General features: G+C 39.6%; 1 long non-coding RNA gene across 1 annotated transcript in view; it reads left to right on the top strand.

Moving 5' to 3' along the window:
- LOC104149266 (uncharacterized) overlaps positions 1-14879 on the top strand; it is a 79760-nt gene extending 64881 nt beyond the window's left edge. The window contains exons 4-6 of the long non-coding RNA XR_011139310.1: positions 787-927; positions 10203-10303; positions 11321-14879. This is a non-coding gene — a long non-coding RNA (uncharacterized lncRNA). The remainder of the gene's footprint in view (positions 1-786; positions 928-10202; positions 10304-11320) is intronic.
- Positions 14880-27797: the final 12918 nt, after the last annotated feature.

The following is a 27797-nucleotide window of genomic DNA, read 5'->3' as shown; positions in this document are numbered from 1 at the left end:
AGTGAAATGATCCTTAAATGAAGCTATCAGAGCAGGAGGTCTAAAACTAAAAGTAAAGAAAACTCCCCCCAGGAGTCAAGTAAAGGTTATACTGCTGCTGACATAATGCTCTGTTAAAAAAAAATGGTGTGGATGAGCAGTCTCAGAATGGTATGATCCTCTGGCTGCAGATATTCACGATATATCCCGGTATTTTGCATGTGTGACTAGTCCACAATGCAGTATGTTGTTACAGTTGAATATTGTATGCATCTGTTGCATTCTGCAAAAATAAGTTACAGGTCATGTAGGCATCCTGAAATTGCTCCAGAATTAATGGGCCTCCTGGCCTCCTCAGGGCACCCCTCGCTTTGGTTTCCAGCCATCACCTCACTCAAGAGCAGGAAGCTCGGTTAGCTTCCCTGCAGGAGGGTTTTTAAGGGTACAGTCCCCTTCCAGTTCAATGTGATTATCTCAGCAGGTCTGAGTTTAATTCAGTAGATCTGCTCTGTTTCAAAGATAATGAGAAAGTTTTGGAAAGTTAACCACTGACCAACCGTTTCTCACAGAGCAGACTATTTACTAATGACAAACCCATTACAGAAAAAGCCTGTAAAACACAGAGTTCACATGCATGGTATCTGGTATCTCCTTCAACATAGGGCTCTCTCATATACAGGACATAAGTTTTTAAGTACTCAGACTCGACATAAGCCCTTGCAGAAGAAGGCATGTTAATCTGTTTCTTTTTTTCTTTTTTTGCCTCTCTCCACAAAATTAATGTTTGTTCTTCTTCCTCTCTTTCAGGCTGAAATTTCCATAGCCTTGTAACTGGTGACATGAAGCTTCCTACCTATGAGGTCAGGAATGTAGCGCTATATTTAATGTTTATACCATTGACACGTTAGTCTTTGAACGTCCTCTCGTACAGCTGGCTTTGCCTCTGAGGTAAGAAATGGATTTGGGCAGAACATGTTTTTCTCTATACATATTTCTATACATGTACCTTTGTTTGAAGACCAAAAAATAATTGGAGAAAACACCTTTGACAAAAACATCAGCTTCCATTTAAGCATTGTTGCAAGCTACCTGATTCTCAGAAGAGTTCAGTAACTTAAGCTTTAAAAAAATGAAAATCTGGTCTGAGGTACAGTGGGAAATTTTAAGCACTGAAAGCTTCTGAAATTTCATCCGTAAGTTACGTGTCTTAAAGAAAAGAATAAGCATCGTCTAAAAGTCCAGTCCCATGAATAACGTATGATAAGAAACCTGCCTGAGCCCAAACCACAGTTCTTAACACACCCCAACTTTGGCTGGTTTTGCATCCAACATGCAACTGATCTCAAGATCTGTTTTTGTCCTAATTCCAATGAAATAAATTCAAACTTCCTTTTCTAAAAGGTTCCAGGTTAAATTCTGAGGTTTAGACTGCCTTTTGCTTCTCATGGCCATGCCAGAGTGAAAAATACCGGAGCATAAATCAGATTTCTTTAGGGGCAAACAGGATGTAACCAAATGTTTAAAGGAATTGATACCTCAGCCAGCAACATATGTTTCACTTAGCCATCCTTTTTTGCTTCTAAATATAAAAGAAATTCAGAGTGCGAACTGAAGTGAGACTGAAGTGTCTAAAACAGGAGTTAGGTAAACTTCATATACCATAAACCAAAATTGCAGTTAAAAATCCCTTCTTAATTAGTGCTGAGCTTTAGCTGTTACCTCAGTTCGATCTGAAAGCGTGTCAGGCCATGCTGCTTGGCACCACGTGTGTCCCCAGAGCTCTCTCAAACTTGTAGCTTGGCAGAGCTCCCTCGTCTAGAGCAGCTGGAGGAACAACATCTAAAAATGGGTTCCTCCATGCTAGTCATCATACTGCTTTAGTCCATCTCCAGGTGAAGACTGTAAAGAGGTTGAAAAAGCAAATAGTATGTGCCTCTGAAATTCAGACAAATCTCTAGATTTTCCAATGGTGAAGATGAGAATATTCTCATCTGCAGTGCAGTGCACTTAGCAGGCAAAGTGCTTCAAATCCTTTGCTAATGAGTTCATTAAAAGTACTAAGCATCAAGTTCTGGTTGTCATCGGTGCTGGCACTCTGCTTTTGAGACACTATTCATCTTCCAAATATGAAAGTTTCCAGCTATTATTATTAATAAGTCCTGCGCTGAGCAATTAAACTGAAGACACCTGTATACATTGAGAGCCGCAGACCAAGGGCAGCCAAGCCAGTTTCTTTGTACCTAGAAAGATTTTCATTAGAAATTGGACAATACTTAAACGCATTTACTTGCTTTGACTAATGGACATATTGTGTAACTCTCCTTTCAACTTCCTTTAATCTATAGACAACTGCAGCTTCCACGCACAGCCCCTTATCAAAGAGGTACTGATGCAATATATGTTGTCATAGATTCAAAGGAAGAGTCACTGGTGCCTGTGCACAAAAAAGTAAGCAAACTATTAGATAAGGTGGTTGGGCTATCAAGTAACAGCAAATATTTAAGAAGTATTTCTCTTTACCTAGTCACTTGTAAAGATCATAAGGATCCTCTTAGATGAGTCTAACTATTTTTGATAGCTTCTTTCAGGAAGGAAATAGGTTATATGTATGAACCCTAGGAAGTTGGCAAATACTAGGCATGCATTCATTTAGTAAACTTCTATATTTGCCTTAGAAGAACTAGGAAAGTACTCACATATAAGCTTTCTTGTACTCTTCCTTGTGAGGGATTCGTTTTTTCTTCCAGGCTCCACTGAACTAATGAAAAACTACAAAAATTCTTATAATCTTTTTTAGTATAAGAGAGGTTACTTGGTGAGATCTAGGCAAAGACAAAACGCTTACATGACTGACCTTAGTACCTGCAGGTTTGGTAGCCATGATAATTATTATGAAGACTTACCAAATCTTCTGCTTTAGGGCATAATTCAAGTGGTTCGATAAAACCATCACTTAATTCATTGAAAATATTTTCAGCGACTTCCAGTGGTGCTTTTTAAAGTTTCAGTCTGGTTAAAGACTCCTCCTCAAACTATATTAACATTGGCCTGGCTAGGAACTTAACTGAAAGATGACATTCCTTCATTTGTAACTATCAGTACTGATTATCTGATATTTTTCATTGTCGAAGATAGGCTTTGGAGCTTGAGGAAACAATGGTTTTATTCAATGGTTTTTTTTCTAAATAAGAATGAAGTGATTTTGGCTAAGGTAAGCTAGAAAAAAAGCATCATTAACTAACACTATTTTCTACTATTTGCTTTAGCTCTGTTTATAAAATATTTTTTCCTCATATATAAAGAAGTAATACTGAGTAATCAAGATATAGCAATGAATTTTTGGTTGTGCTCAATCTCCAGCATAATTTGGTAACATTAACCTTATGCAAAAAATCAACCACTCTATTTCACAGTAGTTGGACACTGTCAAAGGAATAGCAGCAAGTAATACCTTTACAGTGATCAAACAAGATCCAGTCAGCTCATTAGTACACTCCATGTTACACCAAATGAACTCTGCTAATGGAGATGGACCGTGTTGTTAGGTCTCATATACTGCACAAAGACGTCAGATGTGATTTTTTTTATAGGAACCCCTGGAGAAGATGCAGATGGGACATTGTGAGATTACAAAATAAATGGAAGTTCTTCAACAGAGAGATTTCCAGGAAGCAAGCTTAGTGCTTAGCAGGCTTATCTCTGTTCCATAATAATTTCAAATTTCTGTAATTGTAGCATATGTTAACAATCCAAACATTTGCAAATGCGTTTCCTGCCAAAGTAGAGACTTGCTGCTTCTGTGCTTCATGTTAGAAGCTCAGACTTCACTAGAGCTTGGAAAGCCAGGATCCAAGCTATCAACCTCAGGCGTGTACTGTTTATTATCAAATTCTGCTTAGCTGTCTTATACCAAAACTAGGCAGTATAGGAGGAGGCTAACAGGAGAAGTTTGCCTGTTTTTGACTCTGTATTCAAGGTAACAGATTGTCATTTGTCTTTGTCATATTAGGATCCGTGTTTTTGATCAGCTTGAAGAGACATTTAATTCCATATAGGCCTAAAATATATTTGCTTTAAAAAATCACCAAAAAACAATAAATGGTAGTTATAGATAAATTATTTCACTTTAATTAACATTCACATTAAACTTTCCAGTAAAAATGAGTTAATTGTCATTTTACTGCCTCCACAGAATGACAGCATATGCTGCTGGAGGATACAGTGAACTGTCATCACGACATCTTTCTGTCCTAAGCGGATAGGTATCATCTAAAGCTCTCCTGACAGAATGGTTTTGGCCACTGAAGGCTGACCAATTATTTTTTCTTGAGTCTGTTAAATAAAATGCAAAAATTAAATGAGTAGCATAAATTATGAGAAGTAAATTATATTTTTAAAAAAGTTTTCTTCATAACTTAAGTCATAAGAGCAATAGGAATTAAAGCTTTGTTATGGCAGGATTCACGGACGCCTTGGAAATCAGAATGATCCCTCTGGGTGAATCAGTGGAATTAGATTATTGATAAGCCAGAGTGTCTTCTGAAATTACAGTTTATATAATCATATAGCTTCTACCACAACACTATGTGAGCACCTCCTAATTTAGTTTTACAGAAGAAGAGGTGGAAAAATATAATTTTCATTCTACAATAGGGGAACTCCGGGACAAAGAGAAAGAGATGCCTTCTCAGAGTGTCACAAGTGGATATCCCCTTTTCAAAAGTAGACAGTTTTAGATTCACAACTCAGGTTTGCACCTGAGCTCTTAAAAAAGGTACCGTAAGTGACCTTACCCAAGTCAGCTGGAAACCATACCAGTATGACACATATATTTTCATTCCTGAGCCACCTTCTTGGTGAGAAATCATCTTTGCGGGATGATCAGAGGTCTGAAATACACTATATTAGCAATTCTTGACTGCCTGTTCCACTGAGTTGTTGTTTCAGCAAGACTTTTCAAATGATAAAATTAACTATCATGTAATTATCATCTTAGATTATTATATTTCTGGCCAAAACAAGTAGGAATTCTCTCATCATTTATGCTTTTAGAGGTTCATGCCTAAACATGCTGCTATTACAAATAATCACCATAATTACAGTTTCATCTACCACCAGCACTCCAGTCTTCTCTCTCCAGTCAAGTAACATGCATATAGCAGTTTTCCTAGAACTAGTGAAAATACAGCTTTTCATGTCATTCTTATACAGTCCTGGAATACTGTATTAAAGGGCAACAGTAGCCTATGGATCTCATTTTTAATACTAGTCACAGAATTCAGCTTTATTTTCACCCCTGAGTCTGAAAGCACTCTTTTATCGTAAAGCTGTGAAGAGTGATTGGAGTATTGTTAACTGGAAGTTAAAGGTCTAGGTTTGTTTTGGCTTCTTAAGCCATCAGCTATCTGTGTTTCAGGTTTTCCCCCTGAAAATAGAGAAAGGAGGCGTAACAGCTGTAGTATACCCAGCATGGCAAGTGCTTATAAAAGTTGGTCCTCTGGGTCCAGTAAAGGTGATGTGGAGTGAAAAACACTTTTCAAAATCTAGCCTTGAAAGTGAGCATGTTTTGTCTGAAAATCTAGCCTGTGTTCTTCTTCTTCGGCAATCCAGTGGGCTACTCGCTAGATAGAGATTGTTTCAGTGTAACCCAAAACGGATATTTATGATTAAAAACTCTTTCTGGTACCCTAAACCCAGTATATTTCGTGAGAAACACATTGATATCTAAACTGGGATTCTGGTAAATGTATTATTTTAACATAGCTGATGCACTGGAGATGTTTGCCTCTGGATTTCTGTGCCCTGGCTAGTTTGAGGTAAAACCTGTCCAAAGGGCCATGTGCGACATGAACATCTTCCAACGCCTGACAGAGAATCATGGTGCTCCACTGGCCTCAAACCAAGACCAGAGCCAGAGAGACGCTCCTGCTTACAGAGAGTCTAAATTTGGTCCCAATACTCCCTTGAGCTTGCCCAAAAAAGTCTCTACAGCAAAATCTCTACAGTGTTTTATAAAAACACAGTCAACTGAAGAAAAAAAACTCCTATGACTCATCAAATAAGATAGAAGGTTAAGTACAAGAATTACTTTCAGATTTCAACAGAATGTAGGCAGACAGCAATCCAGACCTTTCAGCCTAAAGGCAAGGGGTTCCTTATCTTCTGCATTTTAATGACAATTTTAGAGAAGAACTAAGGAAATTTTTGTTTTTCAACCCTACTTCATTAGTATTTTGCAAAGTTATTTTCAGGTTGAAACGCTCTTAATAAAAGAAAGCATGCCACACTCACAATAATAGCCAATTTAACAGGCCCACAGATAACCTGATTTCTACCAGTTAACAATCTGGAAAAATAGTTGCTTACTATTAACTAGAAAACACCCTGGAATCTTTGCAGGGCCCAGATACAAACCCCCTGGTAGTCCATGCTCTCTAGTATCTGACTTTGTGGTCAGATGAGACAGAGGCAGGAAAGCCCTGCACGTCCTTGTTCTCACACAGGCAGCAGAACGCTTATAGAGCCTGTTTGGGGTTTTTTTTTCCTTACTGATCCTCATCTGTGAGGTCCACTCAGCTAGAATCGAAGGAGATATTTTCATGAAAGGAAATGGTTCACCTGGTAAGACTTTGAAGAGAAATCTTTTGTGTTTTTCTGTTTCTGTTGCATTCTTTTGAGTTAAAAGTTGAATCTAGTTTCAATTTTATACAGTCAAGTCCACCCTAACCAGTCTTCTGCAACTACAGAAATTCCTGTGATGTTTTGCTTTTGCAGAGTTAATGGTGTATGCTGAAGACAGCCTGTGCAAGAAAGTTATGCGTCCTAAAGGACCAGTACTCAGCAGCGGCAAACATATCCAAAGCTAAAAACTACTATAATCTCCACGTGGTTCAATCATATAAAGTGCATATGTTTTAAAGATCCCTCCTCTGATCCTCGTCAGAGAGGAACCCTTTATATATATATGTTTTGTTTCAGTTTCCAGGCAGTGGCCTTGCAATCTGTGGGTGGGACAGTGGGGTCCATCAGCCTACAAGGACAAGACTAGTTAGCAAAATGCCTGACATATTACTATAATATTGTGCTACTACAGACTTTACATGTCCCAGTTAACCTTTTCCCTCCTCATTCCAGGTTGCCTATCGTAACTCCATGCTTTGAAATAATTTAAGTGTGATTTTATCCTTCTTAATCACTTGTAAAAAGCAGGATGTCTTCTTAACTGCTGTAGGTACTAAGAAGACCAGGGGACACCACTTTAAACAAATGGAGACAAGGTTTGCGGGCACAGCACAGCGCAGGGCCACTCAGATACACCAGATGCAAGTATTAAAACCTGTCTTAGCTTTAGTTGCCTTAGAACAATATTTTTTGCGGCAGTCCTAGCCAGGTTTTCAGCAGGGCTACTGCGTCCAAGTTCACTCAGCACTAGCTCGGGTGTCTCTACACATACAAATTGCATTGCATTGTGTAGAGAATGTCACTGAAGGTCTAGAGCTGGATGTTGAACCAGGACCAAAGAAAAATTAAGACTCAATTTCATGATTCAGTGTAAACTTTCATGATTCACTGTAAACTTCCTGCATGCATTTGGGCAAAACAGATGCTGGAGATGAGGTAATTCACCTTGCTTAACTTTAAGCACCGGTAGGCTCTTCTCTAAGCCCTGGACGTCGCTCTTCTCAGCTGCAGTTGTAACTGATGAAGACTTTACAATCCCCAACACATTTTCATCTTAGAGAGCGCTCAGGCAAGCAGTACGCTTGCAGCTCTTGCAAGTGCAGGACTGTCCAGGGCAGGATGGCGATGAGCCGCTGAAGTCAACAACCACTGACTGCAGAAGAGGATATCTGTCCAGGGCCTTGTGATATGTCCAGACTTGCACTGCATGATCAACTGTGCAGTCCAGGGAAACCATCTCCATTCCTTAGTTCTTAGCACTACTATAATACCACCACTATGTGCTTTGTCTTTCAAGTAAGCAGGTCTTTTCTCTCTGCTCTGATTTCCCAAGTTTTTATAATCTCTCTCACCTCTCTCACCCCTGCAATCTCTTTTTCCACAGGCCAGCATGAAGTGAACTTTGCTAGACATAAAGCTTTTCAGTTTGCCTCCTGCAGATCAGCCCAAGTGTTTTGCACTCTCCTTTGGTCCTCTGTTCATAGAAGAAGCAATTGTCTTATTTTTCAGCCGTATTTTGAAAAAAAAAAAAAAGATGCTTTGAAAAACAGTGTAACCTGTGGAAATACAGAGTAATTAGTTGCTTTTTGCAGCAATTGGCTAGTGGACAGAATAGTATACTAGCACATGACAGGACAAATCTTATTTCATTTCCACAAGTATTTGTATTTAAGAGCTAAGAGTATCTGCAGAAAAAGCTCTGAGCATCCTGAATTGGCTAAACTTGCAGAAACCACTTATTACTACCCAGTAAACCCAGTAAGCCATAACATTCAATGTGGGAAGGCATGCCTTATCTTAACTAGCTAGCAAGGCACAATAGCAGAAAAGCTCCTTTCTCGCCCCAGAGCATAATCTCGGCTTTCCCCTAAAACTGTACTGAAGTCAGGGAAATACATATAAGAAAACCTCTCCACTTGCCCGCAGTCATTTTACTGTGATCTATTCAACCCATGATCTATCTGACATACCTCTCAGCTACCCTGTTATGTAGAAGCCACGGGCTTTTAAAAGAGTATGTACGACAGGCAAGAGTTACAGTCACCAAAACATTAAGTTCACATGAATTCTCCATTTCATTATGGAAAAGTTTAGTATCTGAACACTCTCCAAACCATGTGGCAATTCTGGACTCGGGTGTGAACATTCAGGCTCAAACTTACCTGTCTTTACTGATAACATTTACATTGACACAAACCACATACGTTATGTACCTGCCTCCTTTTCCCCTCCTAAATTGGCTTCCCTGTTTAGTGGAGCAAAGATACAAGAGCAAATTCATCTGCTGCACAAAAATGTCCTTGGTGGCGTTTAAGTCGTTTCCCACATAGTACTCTTAGTAGATATGAGGATAAGCCAAACGCACATTGCAACATACACCTTTGGAAGGACAAATTGGAGAGAAAGGAAACATTCATTTCTTTTTACCTTATTTTCTGAAAATAAATATTTTCAGCTCTATTCCTGAGGTGTAGGACATTGTTCACAGTATTACCATTTATATTCATGGTTCTGAAATTGGTGGTAATATCTGTTTTTACCAGGAACTGACGATACTGAATACTCTTAGAAAAAAAATACTTCCCTAATTCTTACCTTCCATGGGTTAGCTGGGTTGATATGACCGTATTCATCCCATACTTGTTAGGCTTTGAAACTTTTACGCTTTGGCTCAAAGCCTATTTTGGCCAGCTATTCAAATCCAGAATAAAATTATCCAAACCCGTGGCAAAAGACCATGAAAAAGAAGTGCCTCTTTTTATCTGAGGTATTGTGAAATTGAAATCCAAAATAATTATTTATATGAACTAAAGTGTTAGGCAAAGATGATTAATGAGATCGGCAATACACTGTAAACCTCTTTTGAGGATGGATTCAGGGTAGCAATAGAAACACTGATTCTGTTCCATTTACCTGTGATCATAATGACCTGATATTCAAGAGTTTCAAGAAGTGTTTAGATGATTCTTTGCTTAGAGCGAATATGAAGTTAAACACTGGAACATGTGTATACAATGTATAATCCCTAGTTTGAGCAATTTTCAAAGGATTTGCTAAAATGTCTCCAGGCAAACACTCTAAAATGGTTAGAGACTGTTGAATTTCAGATAGAAGTGGTTGCAGAAATCTTATAAATATGTGGAATCACTGACTAGCCCAAAACAACTTTGCATATTTATGGACACATAAATCCTCAATGACAAGGAAGAAGTGCTTTTTCTGAAGTTTCTGAAGTAATAATTTATTTGGAGACAGTTTTCCCGTGACAGTCTACAATTACTTTGTTGCTAACTATTCTTTCAGCTTTATGAAAAGTGAAGGATGAAATGGAATAGTAATACCAGAAAAGCAACTCATATGTGATGAAACATGTGTTCTGAAATTTGCCATTTGTGCGGCAAGGCCCAGAACTCCTACCTTTGGCAAGGGAAGTGCTGAAAACAGCATATAACATTTCTTCAACAATCGTGTAGCTAAGGAGATTCCAGGGAGTGCTTTGATATATTTATTATACAAAGGATGAAGTTCATTCCACTCTGCAGGAAGTGCTGAGCAGTTGCAGGAAGAGTCTCCAGCCCTTGTCCGTCATGAGTGGATCTAGCGTCTATGGAAACCTTCTGGTGAGATCACAGGAGTGGTTCAGGTAAACCATAACTCCGGGAAGTCTCTCACAGGTTTGCTTCTGTGACTGCCGTGCAGTGAAGACTACAAGCCTTGTCTAAATGTCATAGCTCTTTTTTATCAAGGGGCGGCAGTTCAAAGATATTCTTAAGTCAAGCCATGCCACATTGGCCAAAAATGACAGCCGTGGCACTTGCTAACAAATTATCTGCCATGTGTTCAATTAAAAAATACAAAATATAACAAGAGAGCATAAAATATATAGGAATTAGTTCCAAAGCTTAGATGTAACAGCGACGTGATAATGACTGCATTCAAAAGGAACATCGTAAGGACGTAAAACAGGCAGATATAGACACATTTGTAGTGTGGATGACATCAGAGGTGCAGAGGCCTCCAGCACATGGACATATAACTAAGTGATGTGACTTATTTTGACTTGGCCTGTCTTCTAGATTTTGCCTATTTTTATATTTATTACTCAACGCATTGCAGATAATTTGTTAACATCAGCTATTCTCCCCACCCCCACCCCACCCCCCACCCTTAGGAGCCCTTGTGGAATTAATATATGGAATTAATATTAAGTAACCACCTTTGGATAGAGAAAAAAGTTTATTTCTCATAAGGAACAAAATGTTTTTTCACCTTCCAAGTATTCTGTTGTCTGCTTTCCAAATTGGCAGAAATGACGTTGAAATCACGTCTAGATGGGTGATGTGAGAAGCATAGGGGGCTATTTATTTTATTAGAGGGGGAAAAAGACAGAAAAAAATCAAGAAGTTTCTCAAATGTCTGCCAATATTTGCAAGAGTGGTTATATAATGGGTTAAAAACCAAAATATCCACAAAATTCAGGCAAGGAGAGATGTTACACTTAGCTTTTTCTTTAATCACAGTTTTCAAGTAGGGACAAGCGCTAGTTACCTTTACGATGAAAAAACAGGTCTATATGAAAATTAATGCAGAGACTAGCCCTTGAAAAAATAACTTCACAGCACAGCTAAATTTCTTAAAACTTTTTACTGTTTTACACTAGGCACTAAGTTACATTGGTTAAGTCACTAGCCAGATGTAGTGCAGAAGACTCCAGGAGTGACCGAACAATTCAGTTTCCAGCTGCTGTTCATAGAAGTCTCCACTCCTTGCAATGACAAGCCATTTCTGCTGGGCAGAAAAAGGAGTGAGAAAGGAGCTGTGGACATTTACTGATTTTGTAAATATGAAATCTTATGTCAATGGATAGCAGATATAACACTGCTTCATGATTGCAGGTGCCTGTACCTGCTGAAGAAAGAGATGAGAAGATTTGGCAAGTCAGAGACAAAGCAGCTCTCCAGATCAATTTCCATCCTCGTCTAGCACAGGGAATGCAGCTACAAGAACATCTAAGATTAAGAAAGCAACAAGTGATTCAGGCATTCTGGAGCCAGAGCTGCCAAAGCCTGGTTTGCTACACAGATAAGAGAAGAAAATATTATAACACCTTATTGACACGCTCTATGCAGTTCCCCTAGCCCAAAAGAGGCACCTACTAGACTAGGTGCAACCCAGTTGCCCCAAGGAGCTGTCTAGGACACCTGTTCACACTGTGGGAGGCTCGGTAAACATCAAAGCTCTTACCCCATCTCATCAAAACACAGGACCTGGCCTACTGCAAGGCATGCACTTTCCCAGGACTGTGGAGGAAATGGTGGCAGGAATAGGCTGCCAAATATGTACCTGACCTCTCTGCCTTGCTTGGCACCACAGGTGCCAAATTCCTTGAAATCAGGCAAGTGGCCACAACCCTGCTCTGCTCACAGCCTCCACGGCGTCATCCACAACTCCCTCCAAACCTTTCAGGCGTGCAAATACAGGGACTGCCTGCCATGGCACAGGGAAAGCTCTCTCTCCTTCCTCATCTGCCTCCTCCAGGACATTGACCAGAGCATACCCTGGAAAAGGAAGAGAGAGGGAGATAATTGGCACATTAACACTCCATAGACGTTCTCCTCAGGAGCCACATGCACATACAGACACGTAAGCATGAGATGTATTGTCAAGCACCAGGTACATACGACCAACTATCGTATTGAATCACCTGAATAACAGCAGAAAAATACAATAATGAGGGAATTCAAAATCATAAATGGCTTCACATAGACAGCATGAGGACCATCCCTGGTGGCGGGCACTTTCCGACCCGTGGCAGAGAACAGCAGAAGCTGCGGGGGAGCGCCCTCACTGGAGATCTGCCAGCCTATAAGGTAATGGAAATCTCCATGCTACCATATAGCAGAAATGAGCCACCTCACTGCAAGTGGTGGGATGTCCTATTCACCTTGTCTTCTCAAGAAGACTCGACTCTGGAGAAGGACCAGAACCAGGGAGGAAAGGCCAGAGCAGTGAGTACTATTGAGGGGACCTCTAAAGCATGGCAGCTAGGATGTTGGAGTTGCATATAGGGCAGTCCCATAGGATGGAGGAGATGGCTTAGCACCCGGGGACTGCCACCAGTCTAGAGGCCTGCAGGCTGTACATAGTCAACAGGCCAGAGGCCTTCTGCTGCCAGGGAGCTGAGCTGAGCAGAGTTGAACTAAGCTGAGCTGAGCTGAGTAACCATGGGGCAAAGAATAGAGTCAGCATTTTCTGTGCATTTTTCCGCCTGCTATCACCATGCATTTCATCTGCAGCGCAAACATGTGCCTGTACTAGTTTGGCCACATGGCTTAGTTACCTGAACACTTTTATGCAGTTCGAAAGAATCTATGATTTTACTCAGATCATCCAATGCCTCCCCTACAACTTAGTCTCATCGTTAACAGGGGCACAGATCCATTCCCCCATTTTTTCAGCTGAAGCTCCTGGGGTGTGATCCCAGAACAGAAGCTCGGGGTCAAAGACACGCACAGCAAACTCTCCACAGAGGAAAGCATCTGCTCAAGGAAAGACCATAGGGTGACTACTTCAGTTTCTCACTCTCCCTCTGCTAGGACAACATTTGCTACAATGTTACAGATACGCCTATACAGAATCAAAAAATTCTCCCAAAAATTGCAGCTCTATTTGAAGCTAACCTAATATTCCTTCAAAAAGCCTGTTCTTGCGCTCTCTCTCAGTTCATGCTGATGCTAGATTGAGAATCAACATGAGAGCAAGAGGAGAATTAGCGCTTTGTACATGTATTGAAGATTTGTTATCATTTTAGGGATGCAGAGATATGATAGAAATGGTCTTGATATCACTGAAAATAACGAGCTCATTTCAGCAAATAAGTAACTATGTCGTCTGTAAGAAGATTAATATGCTTATATTGTCATTGCTAAGAATTAGGCCCTTCAGCAAAGCAGGCAAAATATTCTCTTTGACATTTACTATCTTTTGCATGTACAGACAAAACTCATAAAGTGTGTATTTATAGACACTGAATAGATGAGTACATTTCCATGCTATGCAACTTTGCCATCACTGCAGGGAATTATTTGCAAAATAAAGGTAATCAAAAAAGCAAAAATGTCTGAGACCACCACTCTAGGATATAGTTCCTCTTTTATGACAGTCATCTAATGACTGTGCCATACGCATAGATTATTAGAATGAAAGACTAGTTTGGTTTTATTTCATCTGGTTCTGCTAGCTTTTATTACTTGTTCTCTTCCTAGTACTTGACAGTAGTGAGGTAACCACAGGTTGTTTTCAGGTTGTTTGCCTTTTGTTTTCATCTATATGAGTAGAAATGAATAAACACAGAAATTTTTTGCATTTGTTTTTCCAGCTATCTTTTCCCTCCCACTCTTTGAAGTCCAATGTCGAAGTTTATCCCATTTCTGAGGATATCCTTGAAAACTCATCAGTATTAGTAACAGTGATCAACTGTTTCCTAAGCTATCAAAAGACACTGTATTTTCACAGGTGGAAATGAAGTCAAGAGTGTTATGTGTATAATAATAATGTTGTCAGTAGTAATGAAGGTCAGTACAGTCATATTGAAAAGACAAGGGAGGTAGAAGTCCGAAGTATTTTAGAAATGGTATCAAGCCAAAGTTTCTTTATGTATTAGAAAGAAACATGTGGAGAAGCAAACCTTAGATGAGGGTTAAAATTAATATCTACTGATGGGGCAGCGAAGAATAGTCTCCATGTTTGCTTGAAACCTAGATAAGAAAAGGGTGGTCACTCAGCATTAGAGGTGGGATTTGTCTGATCAAAAATTGATGACTCCATCTGAGCTACTCTGTCAAATTCCTTTCAGTCAATAGCAAGAACTTCATCTCACTCTAAAGTAAACACTGAGAATAGGTCAGATGCAATGACTGCACTGACTGCACAGGTTCCTCAGGAGACAAGTCAGGTGTGGAAAGCTACTTTGTAGGCATCCAAAATGAGGGCGAGACGAATCCCATCCTGTATGTCTGTACTATTGGAAGTAAAACAGGGCTTCACAATTCCACATTTACCCTAGTGATACTGTCGAGTTAAAAGTTTGGACAAGTGTTGTACCTTCTGGAAGATCCTGGTCTGTCTTCTTAAGAAATTCAGAGAATATTACTATACACTCTTTAATATGTCAAGTACTTTATATAACTACTTTTTTCTATAAACAACACAATGACCACTTAATCTCTTGCCCACAAAAAAAATTGTGATTTCAATCGAAAACAATTATTAAAAGATCAAAAAACCTTTTCTGTCTTTTTTTTTTTTTTTTCAAATAGAAAAAACAGTTCTACTCCAGCTTTGTCAAACATTGCCACATCTCTGTCCAAGGTCTCTTCAGGAAGCTATCCAAAGGCTGACTCCCCAAATGTGGCAGCATGGCCATTAACTGTTCCCGAACAATGTTGATATACATGAAACGACAGCATGGCGACGGTCTAACACGTTGTTAAAGGACAGCACATAGGACAGACAACAGAAACAACACTATGTGGATAATTTTTACGTTGTAAAATAACAAAAAAGCTGTTATACTTAGGAAAAGATAAAGCCTTACCGTTTACAGTTCTGCCCCAAGCACAGTACAGCAATTGCACCCTCTCCTTCGGCAGAGTGAGGCCAAAGGCCGTGGGTAGCCATTCACAAGCTTAGGAATGAAAAAGACCTTCCAAAACTACTTTCCCCATCAGCCATTGCTTGTGCATTGCAGTGAACAGAACTTGGCTCTCAGTACTGAAATATTCACCCCAGTGTAGGCAAAATCAAATCGTGCTGTCTCAAGAAAGGATGTTCAGGGCCGGCTGCTCCTACCTTAGGAAAGGGAGAGCAGGACTGGGAATCCTAAGGGGTACAGTGTGCTTTTCGTTCTGGAGAGGAGTGAAAACAGTAAGGGGCGCTCCTCCTCCTTGGCAACTGCCCTCATACCGCAGCCCTGGTCCCTTCTCCCTGGCAGCAGCAGAGGGTCCAGACGTACACCTCAACCTCCCGGTCCCCTCCTAAATCTAGCTCTTTGTTTCTACATTGCCTTTGATTATGTAAAGCACATCTACCTTCCACTTAAAAATGCCATAAATCAAAATGAAGCAATTGACTGCTTCAAACCAAAGTGGTGAAAGGGGAGTTTTACAAAAATCAGTTTTTTTAATAGATCCTAGTCAGTTTTTTCAAAACTACCACAGAGCAAAGGAGTAAATTCTTCCCTCTCCACTCCTTTTTGTCCCCACTTCTTTGCCAATATTGCCTCTTGTGTGCCCTGGATTGCTCATTAGTCAGGAGGAGAGTGAGCCTGGAGTAGTGGATAGGCCAAAGGGCTAGCAGTCTCCCTGGCTCTAGTCTTGTCTAGATCCCTGAAGATCTCTGTGCTAGTGTCATCACCTATGAAATGGTATTTTTGCAAGCCTACTGAACTGGGATTAGATAGTATGGATTTATATGTGTTAACCCCTTCACCTGAAAACTGGATATTATCTTGGAATAGAGATAGTCTGAAAAGGAATTTCTTTAACTTCACATGGAATTGAGATACAACCTCCTTTCTCTCTTGAGAAATAACAGAAACATCTGCCACATTTCCTTAGTTTTGTGTATCAACACTGCTATGAGAAGAGAAAGAGAATACCATAGCAGATTTAAAACAAAATGGCCTAGAATAACAGCAAATTAATGGAACTACACAGATGTGTTTGGAGGCAGGCAGGGGCACCGTCTTTGTGACTGCTGTGCGGTTATGTCATGTCCCACTGTACTTGCCAGCTCACGTTTCTTCAATTAAAGCACTTCACACTTATTGTACATAGTGCCTTTCATCCAAGAATCTTTGCAAACACTAATTATGCCTTTCAGCATTCCACGAAGAGTATTGATGGTCCAAAGTCATAAAATTTTTCAGTAGCAGAAAGAAATGTTGTCTTGGTTCCCAGTCTCATGCATTAGATACTAGTCAGGATCATCATTTTGTGTATTCATCGTACAGACATTAAGGAGGCAACAGGAAAACAGATTTTTAAAACTGGCAAAGACCAAACAATGTTATCACTGGAGAAGAGTGAAAAAAATTAAAGTAGAACAAATGTGGCTTTTTGAAAATCTAAACAATATCATATTACCAGTCTTAAATACAGAAAAATAAAACAAAAATGTACCTTTGTTTATTTTATTTCTGCAGTTGTATATTCTGTAAATGTGAGAATCTGAAAGAAAACAATAGGATTTAGATAACCAAAACATTGACTGGCATTTCTACATGCATACCACGTCAAAGAGCAGCAATAACAATACAGTCGGAGCAATATAGATCTCAATTTATACTAAATATCTGCCCTGTTTCTTACAGCAAAAGCTATATTGAAATTAGTTGCCTTTCAAAGCACCTGTGGACTAGCTCAAGATCTGCATTGTAAGAAGAACTATGAACATGCCTACTTGATGTGAATCACGGGATTTCTATTTTTCTAGGATAAAACATGTTAAAGATTGCTTCTAGTTTGTGTCATGTTTATTCCTTACAGAGAATTAGAGGTAAATGGGTCAGATTTGCAAACATGAAGACTTCCCTTTAAACACCAGCAACCTTTGCCTCCCTAAACCCTAGCTTTGCAAACCTATTGAGTATACCATATTCCATCTCCCTTAATTTTAACTTCCCACACTCACAGTGCAGCCATTCCCCACCAATCTACCGTAAAACAACATGCTTTCACTATCAGACCTGCTCCTTGTGAAAAGCAGAATGGAGTCACTCATAAAACTATAGCAGAATTTTGCTCCCCTTCATATTAAAATATAACTTCCTTACTGCATTGCTTCCTAAAATGTGTTAACTGCTTAGTTTCCCATTAAACCCAATTTGGAAATCAGAAAACATTCCCAAGAATAGGTACCACACTCTTTAACAGTACTGAGAGTACAAACAGTACACTGCTGGCTGATCCTTTGCCCAAAACCCTTGAAGACAGTGCCTTCATCTGCCCACGGTCTCCTAGCTCACAAGCCAGATCACGTAGGCTTCTGCCCCACCTTCTCCAGGACCAGTTGTTAAGAACCTTCATCACAACAGCAAATTGCCAGTAGTCTATCCTGCCTGATAGTGAGTGCTACCTGATCAGTCTATTCTGGGGGAGTACTTCCTCTGCTACCCAAACTCTACCGAACTTTGCAATTATGATTGCAATAGGGACAGGTTCCTCCAGCATGCACCTCACATCCAGACTTGGCCATCTCAGTCTTGCCCTTCATAATTACCTGAGAATACATCCTCCAAATACAGTTAATCACAGTTAAGGTGGAATGGCTAATAGAATAACATGTTTGTGTTTTCACAATGCGTTGCTAAGGGATGTCACAACCGCAGACTATTATCTAAACATTCAGTCTGTTTAGAAGCAAAAGAGCAAAATGAATGAGGTCTTTCATCCAACTGCCCTAAACAGATATGACTAGAAATGATGCCATTGTTTGCTTTCCGTACGTTAATGTCCCCAGTGTTGCTTTGTTATGTAGACATTACAGCATTTTCTTTGCTGATATTTATCATTTCAGTTCCAACCGTGTGGATTTGGTGAAATTTCTACAATGCACTTGACTTTTTCTCTGTTATTGAAACTTATTTAAAGCCAATTAAAGTTTTGAATGCTTCTTTTTTCAGATGTAAGTCTCTGAAAAAGATAGATTGGTCTTCAACCTGAAAGATGATGATCTGACTTCAGTGTTCAAGCACTTTCATTGTAGATTCTTCTCTTTTGTTTGCATGTAGGGACCACATGATACTATGCCAAGCCACAGATCAAATGCAAGATTTAAGATTTAAAAAAAAAATTACATCAATTAATATGGTAATTTTAACATACAAATCTACACACACAATCTTCAGTCTCTAATGCAATAATAATCTTCTGATCTTTTGGACCAATTCCTAAAGGCAAAGATTTTAGCCACAGATGAGAACAATAGAGAACACAGTTCAGACGGATTAATGGAGTTATTGTTTTGTGCAAATGTAAAATCTATGCAGAAGATCTTTATTACATGCCAAAATATCATCAGTTAGTGATTTTCCTTTTCACTGACCCCTCTTTTTCTTCCTTTTATTGTATACAATACTTTCCTGCGTTTGCACTAGGTTTTAGTCCTAGCAGAGCAAGAGTATGGGTGGAGCATTTACTCTAAGGAAAGCTTCTTTTATCAAGCAGTGTACTGAAGTTCACAGCTCACTAGCTAGTCGGTAGTATATAAACGCTCAAGGTCATATTCGGTCCATGCATACATCACCCGGGGAGTATCAGCCAAGCCTTTCTACTAACTGCAAGGGTACAGATTCCTGTTTTAAAGCAAAAGTGATGCCATGTTTATCTTTGCTGTCTACACTTTGATTAGATGTGATTAATCAAGGCACATCCTCTCCTAAATCACACCCAAAACTCCAGAAGCCAAGTGAAGAACCAATATAATAGAACAGATTTCATGCAAAGCTGATTAGCTGTTTTCACTTGGATCTTCAGGAGGGAAAATTTAACAGCTGTGTCTGCTGACTAACTTGCATTATGCACTTTATAAAATAAACTTCTAACAGAATAATAAACTTCTAACTTATTTTTATAGAGGAACGGATAATACTGGCCAACAAGGACGCTCTCTTGAGAAAAGGAACACTGACTAAAAGAATCTATTCTTACACTGTGGAGGAGAAGGGTAAATAGGGAACAAATGAAATCTTTAACCTCCCAACCTGGACAGTCACTAGAAAAAGGCATCAGGGACCTCAGTTTATAATAAACAACTTTCCAAATTACAGCACATCTAACAATACAGTGCATACACTTCTGCTGCTGCACTGAAATGTCATTATTGGTTACGAGCCCAAATCCCGCCGCGGGACTTGACCATCTGGTACAAAGAACAGGACACTACTTGATGCACAGTATTATCTGTGGAAGGGAAAGCAAGACTAGTAACAACAGAATGAGGTGGTGCCTAGAATGGGAAATGATTGAAAAGGAGGGACATGCCAGCTTGTTCCTTACTTCATCCACCTTTTAGCTGTGGAGGAGAGATTCTCACCCAAATTCTCAAAAGGAATCTGGTGGACAAGTTGACCATGAGACAACAATGCACCTTCATGGATTTTTGGGGGATGGGGGAGAAGGAGGCGATGATACAGTTAAGTTTGCTAAGTTATCCTCTATAACTTACATTATGCAGTTTAAAAGTGAATTTGGAACAAACTTCTTTAACAGACTGATGGCTTTTTATAGCAAAATAGGCAATACCATAATAGCGACCTATAATGTTGCTCTCTTGGAAGAAGGCATCTTGACTTAAAGCAATCTGTTCATGTAAGGAACAAGAACTAAGATTTCGTTGAGCACTTTCTCAAATGTACCTTTGTACAATGTTTTTAGCTCCACTAAAGCCAAACTACAAGAATAAAAAGTGATATCCAGTACAAAGCCACGATAATTGAATAGGGAAACTTTTGTGATGCTTATGAGGCCGAAAATGTCAAACTCGATGAGGTTTAACCATCATTAATCTGCACAATGCAAAACTAAGAGAAAATACATATCTGATCCATGTGGAATAAAGAAAAAACATTTTCCCCTCTCATATCGTTTTTGCTTCACTCCATTTGAATTAATTCTGCTTTATTTTTGGTGCATTGCCAAGTTGAACACTGGTTTTAGCTGATTTGAGTATTTCACCTCATTATTTTAAATGGACAGTAGCATGTTAAGTTCTTTGCTCAGCTATGTTGTTCTGTGTAGATCCCCATCTCACCCTATCTGCAACAGCATATTGCAAAATACTATCACAGTCCGAAGCTCAGTTTGAAGGCCTGTTTTAAACAGGGCACAAGAATTCTATCAGCTCTCCATTAGCTTTTAACTAGAAAACAGCATTCACCAGCCTGCTTTAGGTGTAATACATGCAGGTTTTGAAATGGTTTTCCACTAGCAGGAGTAAAATGGTTCAGAAACAGAAGGAAACCTTTTAGTTTACGTTTAGTGATCTAAACTACTCTGGAAAGACAAGTGAATTTTAAAAAACTGAGTTGGTCTTCCCCTGTTTTTGAGTTCCACGTGATTTTCAAAACCTGTTATGTGCACAATTTCTTTTAGAGTTTTTAAGATAGCAGCTGTAAACCAAGCACACCAATCTTCCCAAATGTTCACCTTTTGAGTCCTATATATCCCCACAGGGGAAGAAGAGTGAAAGAAAAACATGGAGGGATGCAGCCTGCAGCAAGCAGGAAAATGGCATTTTGGTGCACTACTCACATGCTTTGTGTTTAAGCACAGCACTTCAGAGGCATGAAACAGCCTTGAGGGTAACACTGTTTTCTTCTGGGTCTGGTGACTCCATTAGCTGAGACGGGAAGCAGGTTTTCAAGGAAGCCACAACCACTCCCAGAGCAAGGAGTCCAGCCCGGAGGTCCTGCCCTGGCTTTGGCCGGACCTTGGTCTCGGCTGCTCGCAGGGAAGCTGCCCCAGCTCCTGCGTTCTCTGCAGGGCACCATGCACTTTGTTAGCCTCTGGAATCCCTTAACAGCACATAAAAAAAGATCCTGAATCCCTCTAGCAATGCCACAAGATTCATTCACAGACTGTGTTTTTTGGAACTGAGCATGACAAAGTTGAAGTATCGCTCTCGTTCATTACTCAATTTATTTGCACAAGCTTCCATGGAGGATAAAACTGCTTGCTTGAACACTTTTGTGCTTACTTTACTATTTTTATTCGTTCTTCTATTTTTGTTTCTCTTCACATTCATTTGTTTAATAAATTTATTCAAATCGGGCCACAGGCCAACGCATTTCATTACAAGTATAAAAATTACAGAAAAATCAGGCAGTGCTGCTGGGTGAACACTCCCTTCCCAGGGAAGGGAAAAAAAAAGTTTCTTTTCTCTGCATTTCTCCACTGCACACTTCAGAGTTTCCACATTTAATGCAGTTTAGTTCCACATTTGTCTGAAGTTTGTCACCTGTATGACACGCACCTTTTATTTAATTATGTCAGTTCTATTCCATTTTGATTTCTTGTTCTTATAAGCGTAGAGAAATGTTGCAGAGAAAAACTACTCAGTTCAGGTAGTTTAAGAATTAGATTCAGATCAAGGCAGTTTATTGATTTATTAATGACAGGAATCAATCCGCAATCAGTGAAGTATGCATTCAGAATCAACATCAGCATTGCAAAGAGATAAACCACAATGCTAAACACAGAACGTTGGTAAAAACCTACAAATTTCTAAACATCCTTTTATAATCCCCAAAAGTCCTAAGCTCTCACAGAGCAACACGCAAAACCCTTTCCAGGCCACGTGGGTAACAAGTTCACTCCCCCAGGGCGTGCAGGTCCTCCGACTTCACGGCCCTCTTGCTGGAGACGTAGGTGCTCCCACCCTACATCACCATGCTGCTCCCCATAGCTTGGAGAGCCTCCCCGAGGTGCCAGAATGGACCATACAGGTATCCTGATAAGACATCTTAACTTAATGAGGAGGCTTGAATTAGCTGCCTTACGTATTATGTAGGACAATACTTCCAGCGTGTTTGGCTAATAATGGTGACAACATACTTCAGAACATTCAGAAAGTGTTTTGCCTGTCACTTCCTCCCAAAGGTAAGCTCAGCTAGTAGTAACTAATGCCAGAAGATACTTATGGTGAGATCTAACACAGCAGATATTTTTGTATGAACATAAATATTTATATAAATATTTCTAACAAGAATAACCATTGGAACAACTTACATATTGATGATGCATTCTCCACCTATTCAGATCCAGACAAGCTACTCCTCTTAGCAGATACACTATAGGTCAAGTAGAAGTCATACAGGAAACAACTGATGGTTTTGATTGACCTCGATTCTAGAGTTCAGATAAGCTAAGTGCAAGTGAGGCTACCACATGTCTAAATTTTCCTGATGTGCCCTACTCGTAAAATTAAATAAATTTCCATTTGGAATTCAAGGTTTTGAGTCATTTATCTAGTCGTCCCTGCTGCACATGTGCAAAGGATTTCAAGACCTGTCAGATGCAGTGTGCATGCTGTGTAGATGACCTATTCATGCCAACCCAGAAAGCCGTATAGATGTCTGACTACACAGCCCATGCACAGCAGCACCTTTCCCAGATGTTTTGTACTCACTACACGTATGGATGTGTGCTGCAGAAAGCATATTTCTGCCTATCCAATGTGATGGTAAACCCTTATCATAACAGCTATCCCCACCTTAAAGTTTTTGACACTTTTCATTCAGTCCTACACTTTGACGAGAAACTTTCCAGAAACTACAAAAGTGCTGCCAGCCATGGGTGAGAGAATAATATCTATTCCATCAGCTAAGTAGAAATTCAAAGGGCAGCATGATCTTGTCAGTTATAAGTGTAAACCAGGGAAATGAGTTAACACTCAACAGGTCACTCAGCAGATTAAAAAACCCACCTTCCATTCCAGTACCATTCTCAGTAGACCACATTGTCTCTTCATCTGTCATAGACAAACCTTTAAGCTGGCTTCATTTCCTTCTGGTTGGCCCTGATGACAGAAGAAAGTAGAGTTCTAAAAACGGGGAGGATACTCAGACAGCTCTGTTTCTCCAGAGTGAATGGACATGACTGTCTGACTGGTGTGGTTTTTGTTTGTTTTGTTTGATATTTGTAAGTTTTTCATCCCATCTGTGCCTGAAAGTGCGGGGGACATCGTAGTCCCTTTTAAGCCAAGTTCATGTGTGGTATCCACTCCTACTTTCTCTCCTGAAAATGGGAAGATGGCCAACGGACATCCAATCAGTAGGAAAATGATCTTCAGGGATGCTTGAGTGAGGATCCATCAAAGCAAAGAGCCAACACAGCTGGAAAAAATAGTAGAGATCAAGACCTCACTGAAAGCCAGATGTTGAATGCACACTGTCTTTCCTAATTTTTTTTTATTATAATTGTTCAGAACAGAAAAGTATGCTACATTTTTTGTTAAAATATAGTTAGGAAAGAAGATTGCTCATGAGTTTAAGTCAAAGTGTTTTATTAACCTAATTACTTTGAAATAAGTTTAGACTTAAAATGTTATTGATTGGAGGAGAAACATATGCTTCTTGGCCTGGCAACGATCAATGCAGTCAGACTGTTAATTTGTTTTCTCTTTGTGTGTTTTCACAAGAAGCCTGTTGGTTTTGGATTAGCTGCAAGTAGAGTTAAATTTCTATGAAGGGATTTAGCAGAAAAAACAGATACCCTTTAAAAAATTCTGTTATCACGCAGATTTTGATGGAAGTAGAGATATAAGAAGATGGGGAAGGGTGTAGCTACAGAATAAGGACTCTGTAGGGAATGTTCCCCTGCACAACTTAAAGTCTTCGTACATCCAGCACTGAGCAATGTGCAAGGGATTATGACTGAAGCAATGCCAAAAGGAAGAAGCGGGGAGGATCAAATGTTAAAAAAGCCAGAATCATATTAAAGGAGTCAGTCTGGCTGTAGACTGCTAAAAGAAGTTGGAAAAAAAGATACCTGGTTTAGGCCAGATGTCTCAGCATCTATACAGGTGTGACTGATATTTCCCCTGACAGTCAGCAAACTTGAGGAGAAAGAGCACTCAACAGGGATTTGAGAGTTACACTTTTGGCTCTGTTATTGACTTTTTCTCTGTGTACAGCAAGTCCTAATCCTCCCGCTTTACGTCAGTCTCGGCTGTGAGCTCTGCTGGAAAGAGCACATCCTATCATATTTTTTGTTTTTTTCTAAGAGATGCACATTACTCTTCTAATAAATGCGTACTTGACACAGTAGTAATAGATGCCAAGAAGCTACTAAGCTACTACAATGAGCAGGTATTCAGGACATAACTGAAGATTTGTCTTAAAAGTTAATTTCTATAGCTTTTGAATCAACAAGTAGGCACATAACTTACCGGCAAATTGATGCTGTTATAAAAAGAGATAGACTGTCACTGTGTATTAAGTATGCGACAGACAAAAGAGATAAAGAGAAAACAGAGTCTGTGTGGAGTAAGATTTGTTTGTGGGAAAAATACTTAAATAATAGTTTTTCTGATTGTCCTGCTGTGGAGCCTAAGATTAGATTTGCACCTCTGTAGCATCGTGATTTACCAAGGGAAACATTAAATCTCTCTGGGACAAACTGGAGAGCAAACACTTTTAATAATGAGTTATCATTTCTGTTTAATTTCATGGAGGGATGAAAAATGGGAAAATGTGCTAGAACTCCATGTAAGTTTCATAAAAGGTACATTCTGCAAAAAAATTGTCTGGCAGGTTTCTCTGATAATTGATTTTCCATACAAAACAGGTTATACTTCACCTACATGGATGGTAAACTGCTTGTCATGAGAAATTACCAGTGACAATAAAAAATTCAAGATAGGTAGAGGAAAACGGTGAGGGAAGATGAGAAATAGATTTGAAAGCATGGAAAGATCATCAGAAGGGAGCACACTCTTCAAAGTTCAGGCACATCAGGACTAATTTTGTTTAATACTTTCACTAATGAAAAACAGAAATGTTTTGATAAAGTCTGCTGGCGACACTCCAAAACTTCATATCAGTACAGTGGAGACAACCATCACCCCAAAAGCTGGTTGAGAATAACAGTCACAAATAGCAAATGAAGCCAATTAGCACAAAATGCATCAATTGGAAAGAACTGAGGAGGAGGAACTATGCACACTTTATCAGTGGATGACAATAAGCTAATGGGGCAGTGCTGTGGAAAGGGAATGCAACCCTAGGATGAAGGGAGGAACTATTTCAGGCACAAATAGAGGAGTATTAATGAAAGTGAACAAGCTGTTGATGGCATTTCGTTTAGGAGACTAGCAGCAATCATTGTTATTTAAGCAAGATTAATTGAAATAACAAAAAATAACAGAAACAGCAACTTAAGTGAAATGGGGAACATTTACCTTATACAGCAAGCAGCAGCTAAAGAGCTTAGCTTGTTTGCACTTGCAAATGAAACTTGTAAAAGTGCATTAACCTTGGGCTAAGAGCTTTTCCCCATGAGTGGAAAGAACTATTTGTATTAAAAGCAGTTTCAGTTCAAAAGCAAGCACAAATTAACTGGTAGAGAGACATTTTTGCTTAGAAGTCAAAAGAATTAGAAGTTAGAAGGTGATTCCCAACAGTAAAAAAAAAAAAATTCTAGCAAGTCTTTCAGTTAAAGCTCATAGATTATACATATAGTACGTAGATAGAGAGATACACACATAAATAATAGGGACATGTTTTTTAAAAAAAATGTTGTTTTTTCCTACTTTTAAGATAGAATTTAATATACTTATCAGGTGGAATTGAAGATGGCAGGGATTAGAGAAGAGAACCCAGAGAATCCAACCCGATATTATGTTCCAGCTTCCTGTCACAGCTCTTTCGTGCTCAAGGAGCTATCCACTATCATCTTCAAAGTCATCCAACTCTTAAATTATATTTGGCTGCTATTCAAGATTTTTACAGCCCTTTCCTCAATCTATGCAATTACCCTTCCAGGCCATCCACTTTGAGATTTCCTAGTCCTCCTACTTTGGCTGAACATTTCCAACCCTGGCCTACCCACCTTATAACCTCCTCCTCAAAGATAAGGAGCTTCACAGCCCTTCCCAAGAATCTGTATCCTGACTGAGTTTTTTCTCTTCAGCAGCTCTGAGATGGGGCTTGGAATCTGCTGGAGAGTCACTTGCCCATTCAATATCCTTAATCCTTCCTGGAGGAGCTAACTCCTGCCCAGAATTTCTCTAGGCCAACAGGGGAGAGTGAAGTTTCTACAGGGCTTGTGAGCTTGAGCATTTAAGGGAACAATAGGTTTCCCCTACTTGTAAAAACATCTTGCTCCCAGGTACAACTCCTTCTCTCCCAATCACTGCTTGTTTTTAGCCTTCATGTATCTTTCCAGATACGGAAAGGGAATGTGGAATGGAAATATTGGGTGTGCAGACCTCCGCTGACTTTAGAGGATCAGTATCTTATTACTGCACATTGAGCATTCATTTTATGTTTGAGTATAAAGCTCACTGAGAAAATAGACGTTTACTTTGTTTCAGCCTCCAAAAACAGACCTTGCAGATATGCTGCTTTATGTAAATAGCTTGATTCACAAAAAATGTTTTGCACATCTATCATCCCCGTGTGTTACAAATAAATGTTAATGATTAGGAACAGCTTGTGAGCAATTTGGTTGAACCTTGCAATCTTATGGCCTAGTACAGATTTTTCTGCTGTCTTTGGCATCCGAGTAGAATATGAAGATCACTGATCTCAATGTATTTTATACAAACTGTGGAGAATTAGTGGCAGTTTAGGGGCTGCAACAACTTGGGAAGAGATTTGTGACTGAAATAGCCCTAAGTTACATCACGTACAGCAGACAGGCCATATTCTTGTCTCTAAGTTATTCCTTTTCCTACAGACCTCATTTGAACCTCTTCACATGTCACCTATGATAATATATAATTTGTGATACTACCCCTTCTGAAGGAGGATTCATGGCAAACAGAGCTGGTAAGAAGGGAGATTTTTCTGATCTGGGTGCTCCTGGACAAAAGTAAAAAGCAGAAAGTGGCATTGTGAAATCCCAGGCAAAAGAGCAGAAGAGGAGTTCTGCTTGAAAAAACTGAGGAAAAACAATGACTCCTCTCCTTCCACAAGGAATATGCTCCCCTTGGGCCAAGTGCAGCTGTAATGAGGGTGGAGAATTTGCACAGAGAGTCGTCTCATGTTCTGCAATGCACGCACGATCCGGAGGATGCTTGTGGGAGATCTTCAGCATCCTCTTAGGCAGCCCAGCCCTCCAGTCAAACATTCTGTGAAATGAGCAGAATTACTGTATTGGTACAGAACCAAAAGCTTGATCTCAATTACCAGAAACCATGCTTCTCATAAGAAGTTATCAAACCTGCTATTGCTGCTGGCTTTCCATTTCATTTCTGCCACCAGAAATCTGCTTTCATGCATCATGGCTATTTCTCTGTGCTGTTTTCAAACTTAGTGTTTTAATCACAAGCAGCTGCTTCACTTAGGAAAAGCTCATTGTCTCCCCTCAGTAAGAAGTGGGGTAGAGAAGAGAAGAAAGAACATGGCAACAGCA

Source organism: Struthio camelus, chromosome 2 (genome assembly GCF_040807025.1).
Source record: "Struthio camelus isolate bStrCam1 chromosome 2, bStrCam1.hap1, whole genome shotgun sequence".
Lineage (NCBI taxonomy): Eukaryota > Metazoa > Chordata > Aves > Struthioniformes > Struthionidae > Struthio > Struthio camelus.
The sequence above is the reverse complement of the archived record's forward strand: the minus strand, read 5'-3'. Positions and strand labels throughout refer to the sequence as shown.